This window comes from Miscanthus floridulus, chromosome 14, assembly GCF_019320115.1.
Source record: "Miscanthus floridulus cultivar M001 chromosome 14, ASM1932011v1, whole genome shotgun sequence".
Lineage (NCBI taxonomy): Eukaryota > Viridiplantae > Streptophyta > Magnoliopsida > Poales > Poaceae > Miscanthus > Miscanthus floridulus.
Genome location: NC_089593.1, coordinates 61,585,508 through 61,591,507, shown reverse-complemented (window position 1 = coordinate 61,591,507; position 6,000 = coordinate 61,585,508).

The window sequence follows — 6,000 nt, the reverse complement described above, 5'->3', positions numbered from 1 at the left end:
TCTCCCACTCATTCTTTGGTCGTATGCTGACATCGTGAGTGTTTTGTCTTTAGTCAGAAGCATCAGGCGGAAGCGCCTGCCCTGGCACCACTTAAGGCGCTCAAGGTGAGCACCAGCTCCACTACCCGATGGGTGGTGGACGCACAGGCCGCCATATAGTGTGGCGCAGCATCGGCCAGGGCTGACCCAAAGGAGCCGGTCACCCAAGGAGAGGCTACCGAGGCGGCCACAAAGTAGGCGGGGGAGGAGGCGCCTATGCCCCATGAGGCCGAGGCCCTCGAGTCAGGTGAAGCCGAGGCGCCTTCAATCGCTGAGGCCACCGAGGGTGAGGCCGAGGCCCATAGGACCTCCGAGACCGAGGTGGCAGAGGCCGGGGTTTCTAGGGCTTCCGAAGCCAAGGTGGCGGACACCGGGGCTCCCAGGACCACCAAGGCCGAGGCAGTGGAGGCTGGAGCCCCTGGGACCACCGATGCTGAGGTGGCAGAGACAGAGGCGAGGCAAGCTTCGGTACCGCCGTCGCATGAGAGCGTTTGGGAAGTGGAGGTTCGGACAATCTTTTCCGATGATACTTCTCGGGGGAAGGAGGTGGCAGACGCCGAGGTCGCTAGCACCGTGGAGCAGCCAGTCCCGACTCCTGCCGAGGGGAGCTCGACCCTTGTCCGTGTCCAACCCGAGCCCCACGGGTGGGACAGCCCGCGTGTTCTATGGTGGAGCCAGGACGACCCTGAGGGGGAGCCTCTGTTCGCCCTTGAGGACGTGGCTGAGGGGGGGCACTAGAGCTCTCTCAAGCAATTTCGCCAATTGGCGGAGTGGTCACTGCGGACAGCGCTATCCGTTGTGGCCAAGGACTTGCCCGGTGTCACCCAGGTACGTGCTTTCCTCTCTTGTGCTGCGTCGTCTTTCTTCCGAGTTCTCTCGCAGTACTTGACGTGTGTTTTGCTTATCTAGGAGCTCGAGGCCCAGTCCCTCGGGAAATTGATGTTCCTTCAGTGGGAGAGGAACGTCTGGGACCAGCTCCGGCAGTAGAAGGATCTACTTGCCGATGCCAACGAGCTTCTGTCGGCACGGAGCGCGGAGGTGGAGGACCTCTGCCATCGCTGTGCTGACATAAAGGCCGAGGCGGCCATGGCTCAGGAGCAGGCTACCCCTTTGGTGGCGTGGATCCAAGAGCTAGAGGAGGAGCTGACCCGGGCGGCTGGTGAGTGGGACACCTTTAGGTCCCGGGCTGAGCAAGAGGCAGCCTCTACCAAGGCCATCACCGAGCAGCCGAAGGTGGAGCAGGGTGCGCACCTACTGACGAAAGGTGCCCTAGCGGGGGCTGTCAAGGTGGCCGAGGCCTCTCGGGTCGAGGCCTTAGCCTGGAAGGAAAAGGCTGAGGGTGAGTCCTGTTGAGCCGCGCCCCCCGTTTTATTTGTTTTTCTTGCGTTTGACCCCTAACTCCCTGATGTGACGTAGAGCTAGAGAGGGAGGCTTCTAGGGCGGCCGAGGCCTCTCGGGTGGAGGTCCAAAACTGGAGGGAGAAAACCGAGGGTGAGTCTCATAGTTTTGCACCCCTATTCGGCTTGTTTTCTTTCGTGCTTAACCCCATCCCGCCTATCTGGGCACAGGGTTGGAGAAGGAGGCCTCCTAGGCAGCCGAGGCCTCTGTCGTAGCGTAGGCGATGCTCGAGGCCAAGATCTGGGAGCACAACACGCTGTAGAGCGCCGCCCATACCGCCTGTGAGGCCCTAGAGGTCAGGGGGTCAAGTCAGGTAGCTCCCTCAGGAGCTGCCTAATCGCGTTGAGCGGCCAAGTCCACGAGCGGCTCCGGGGGCGCTGCATACGGGCATCAAGCGCACCCTGTCCATCATCTCCTCGCACTACGCCGGCATTGACCTCAAGGCCATCAGCGATGGTTATGTCGTGGCTGATGATGACAAGAAGGCCGAGGAGGAGGTCATGAAGCTGGTGGAGGTAGCTGAGGCCCCTGGCATGGCACTGGCCAGGTTGTTCAAAGAGGAGGTGGTTCCTCCTACGCCGACCACCGACACTAGCGACCCTGAGTTTTGACCTGGACCAAAGGGGCCATGTAAATAGATTAGGACTTACATCATTGTACCATGACGTTTGTGGCCATCGAGGCCTTTTAAAGTACTTGTGTGTATAGGCTTTTTAACCATTTTTATTGTATTTCCGAGCCTCTGCCCTCTGTCTCGTCTTTGAACATATCTCTTGTAAAAAACTTCCTTGGAGCCTAAGCTGCCCTTTGGGCAAGAGGTGGTGAGGGAGTTGCCATAGCCCAGAGGCGTAGGCCATCTCATGGCTCGGCCGGCCTTTTGGCCCTGAGACAGAGTTTTGGTCCTTAGGTTTTTTACAATCGATTTGTCAGAGTACGCGAGAGAGTTTGGCATAGAATTTTTTTCAAAAAATGACTAAAAACGGTGTCTGGGACTTAGGGGGGGGGCCTTCTAGCCCCTAAGGGAGGCTCGGTTCTACAGAGGCAGAGCTAGGTCCTGTTCGAGCCCCGCGGTGGGCACCTCTGCAGAGGTAGAGCCGAGTCTCCCTTATAGCGTTATCATAACGCCGATCCCCCATCGATGGGCTCGAGGGTTTCTCAAAAAATTAGAACAACTAAAGAACGCCTCTTTATTGTATTTCGAGAAACAATGTATACAGTGCTTGGGAATTTAAGGGTAGAAGCGACGTAGCTATTCTATGTTCCAAGCGTTGGTGAGGATCTTGCCCTTCTCGTTGGCTAGCTTGTAGGTCCCAGGCTTTAGCACTTGGGCGACGATGTATGGCCCTTCCCATGGTGGGGTCAGCTTGTGGTGGCCCTTGTTGCTCTGCCTCAGTCTCAGCACCAGGTCACCCACTTTCAGGTCTCGGCTTCGAATGTGCCGGGCTTGATAGCATCATAGGGCTTGCTGGTACTTGGCCGAGTGTAGCAGCGCAACGTCTCGGGCTTCCTCCAGTTGGTCGAGGGCATCCTCACGGGCAGTGCGGTTGCTTTGCTCGTTGTAGGCCTGTAGCCTCAGAGAACCGTACTCCAAGTCAGTGGGGAGGATGGCCACGGCTCCATAGACTAGGAAGAACAATGTGAACCACGTGGCTCGACTTGGAGTGTTCCTCAGGCTCTAGATGACCGACGGGAGTTCAGCAAGCCATTTCTTGATAAATTTTTTTCAATTAGTTGTATATTCTTGGCTTGAGACCCTGTAGGATCATGCCATTGGCACATTCTACTTGGTCGTTTGTCCTAGGGTGTCCTATGGCCGACCAGGCCACACGGATGTGGTGGTCGTCACAGAACATCAGGAACTTGTGGTCGGTGAATTGTGTCCCATTGTCAGTGATCATGGTGTTTGGAACCCCAAACCTGTGGATGATATCAGTGAAGAACAGCACCGCTTGCTCGGATTTGATTCGAGTGATCGGACAAGCCTCGATCCACTTAGAGAACTTGTCAATAGCTACCAGCAAATGGGTATAGCCCCTGGGGGCCTTCTATAGAGGCCCAACCATGTCCAGCCCCCACACGACAAATGACCATGTAATGGGGATGGTTTGGAGGGCTTGGGCTGGGAGGTGCATCTACCGCGCATAGTACTAGCATCCTTCGCATGAGCGTACCAACTTGGTGGCGTCAGCAACCACCGTTGGCCAGTAGAACCCTTGGCTGAAGGTGTTTCCAACGAGCGTCTGAGGCGCTGCATGGTGCCCATAGGCTCCCATGTGCAAGTCCCAAAGTAGGGCTTGGCCTACCTCGGTGGTGATGCAACGTTGGAGGACGCCAGATGGGGTTCACCTGTACAACTCGCCATTGCTGAGGACGTAAGTTTTGGCTCGTCGCGCAAGCTGTCGGGCTTTGGTCCTATCTGCAGGAAGCTCTCCTCGAACGAGGCAATCCAGGAACAGGACTCGCCAGTCCGTGCCTTGGTTGGCCTCGGGAGGTTCCACGTTGATTTCCATGGCCTCGAGCTCGACCGTAGGGGTCTCGGTGACAGAGGAGGCCTCGGGCCCTGCGGTGGGCTCGACCGGTGGGCCCTCTTCCGCTGTCGAGGCGTAGTCGATGGAAGGCTTGTGGAGGTCTCTGGTGAAGATGTTTAGGGGGACCGAGGCCCATGCCGATGCCATCTTTGCTAGTTCATCCACGGCCTCGTTGAATTTTCACGCGATGTGGTTGAGTTCGAGGCCGTCGAACTTGTCTTCTAGGCGATGTACCAACTTGCAGTACGCCTCCATTTTGGGGTCATGGCAGTTCGATTCCTTCATCACTTGATCAACGATGAGCTACGAATCGCCTCGTATGTTGAGACGCCATACTCTAAGTTCGATGGCGATCTGCAAGCCATTGACGAGGGCTTTGTACTCGGCTGCGTTGTTGAAGGCGGTGAAGTGGAGCTGGATCATGTAGCGCATGTGCACTCCAAGGGGTGAGATGAAGAGCAGACCCACGCCTGCCCTGGTCTTCATCAGGGGCTCATCAAAGTACATGGTATAGCATTCCGCCTGGATTTGAGCAGGTGGCAGTTGGGTGTTGGTCCACTCAGCCACAAAATTGGCCAAGACCTGGGATTTAATTACTTTCCAAGGCGCAAAAGACAGGGCTTCCCCCATGAGTTCGACAGCCCACTTGGCTATTCTACCTGAGGCCTCCCGGTTCTGGATTATCTCTCTCAGAGGGAAAGATGACACCACGGTCATTGGGTGGGACTCAAAGTAGTGATGCAGCTTGCGTCGAGCCAAGACTATGGCATAGATCAGCTTCTAGATGTGGGGGTAGCGTGTCTTAGTCTCGGAAAGCACCTCGCTGATGAAGTAAATAGGTCGTTGGACGGGTAGAGCATACCCCTCTTCCTGCCTCTCGACCACTACGGCCACGCTGACCACTTGGGTCATTGCGGCGACATAGAGTAAGAGGGCCTCACCCTTGGCCGACGGCACCAGGATGGGAGGATTGGTGAGCAGTGCCTTGAGCTTGGTGAGGGCTTCTCCGGCCTCGGGGGTCTAAGAAAAGCGTTCGGATTTTCTCAAGAGGCGATACAGAGGCAAGCCTTTTTTGCCAAGGCGTGAGATGAAGTGGCTCAGGGCCGCAAGGCATCCCATAACCTTCTGCACTCCCTTGAGGTCTTGGATTGGTCCCATGTTGGTCACGGCCGAGACCTTCTCTGGGTTGGCATTGATGCCGCGCTCCGAGACTATGAATCCTAAGAGCATGCCTCGGGGGACCCCGAAGACACACTTCTCGGGGTTGAGCTTGATGCCCTTCTCTCTGAGGCATTTGAAGGCTATCTCCAAGTCATCGACGAGATCACTGACCTTCTTGGACTTGACCATGATGTCGTCCACGTAGGCCTCGATGGTTCGCCTGATGTGCTCGCCAAAGACCTAGGTCATGCAACGCTGGTATGTGGCCCCTACATTTCTGAGGCCGAATGGCATAGTCACATAGCAGTACATGCCGAATGGGGTGATGAAAGAAGTCGTGAGCTGGTCGGATTCTTTCATCTTAATTTGATGGTAACCAGAATATGCATCAAGGAAAGATAGGGTTTCGCATCCTGCAGTGGAGTCAATGATTTGGTCGATTCGAGGTGGGGAATGGAACTTTTGGACATGCTTTATTCAAACCGGTGTAGTCTACACACATCCTCCACTTCCCATTTTTCTTCTTAACTAATACAGGATTAGCTAACCACTCTGGATGGGACACTTCCTTGATGAATCCGACCGCCAAAAGCTTCTGCACCTCCTCGTCGATGGCCTTGCGCTTTTCCTCATCGAATCAGCACAGGCGCTGCTTCACCGGTCTGGAGCCGGCCTGGATGTCCAAGGCGTGCTCGACGACCTCCCTCAGTATGCCCGGCATGTCCGAGGGACTCCATGCGAATACATCGACATTCGCATGGAGAAAGTCGATGAGCACGGCTTCCTATTTGCTATCGAGGGTGGCGCTGATCCTCAGCGCCCAGTCGTTGGAGTAGGTGGGGTCGACCGGGACGAGCTTGATGGTCTCTGTGGG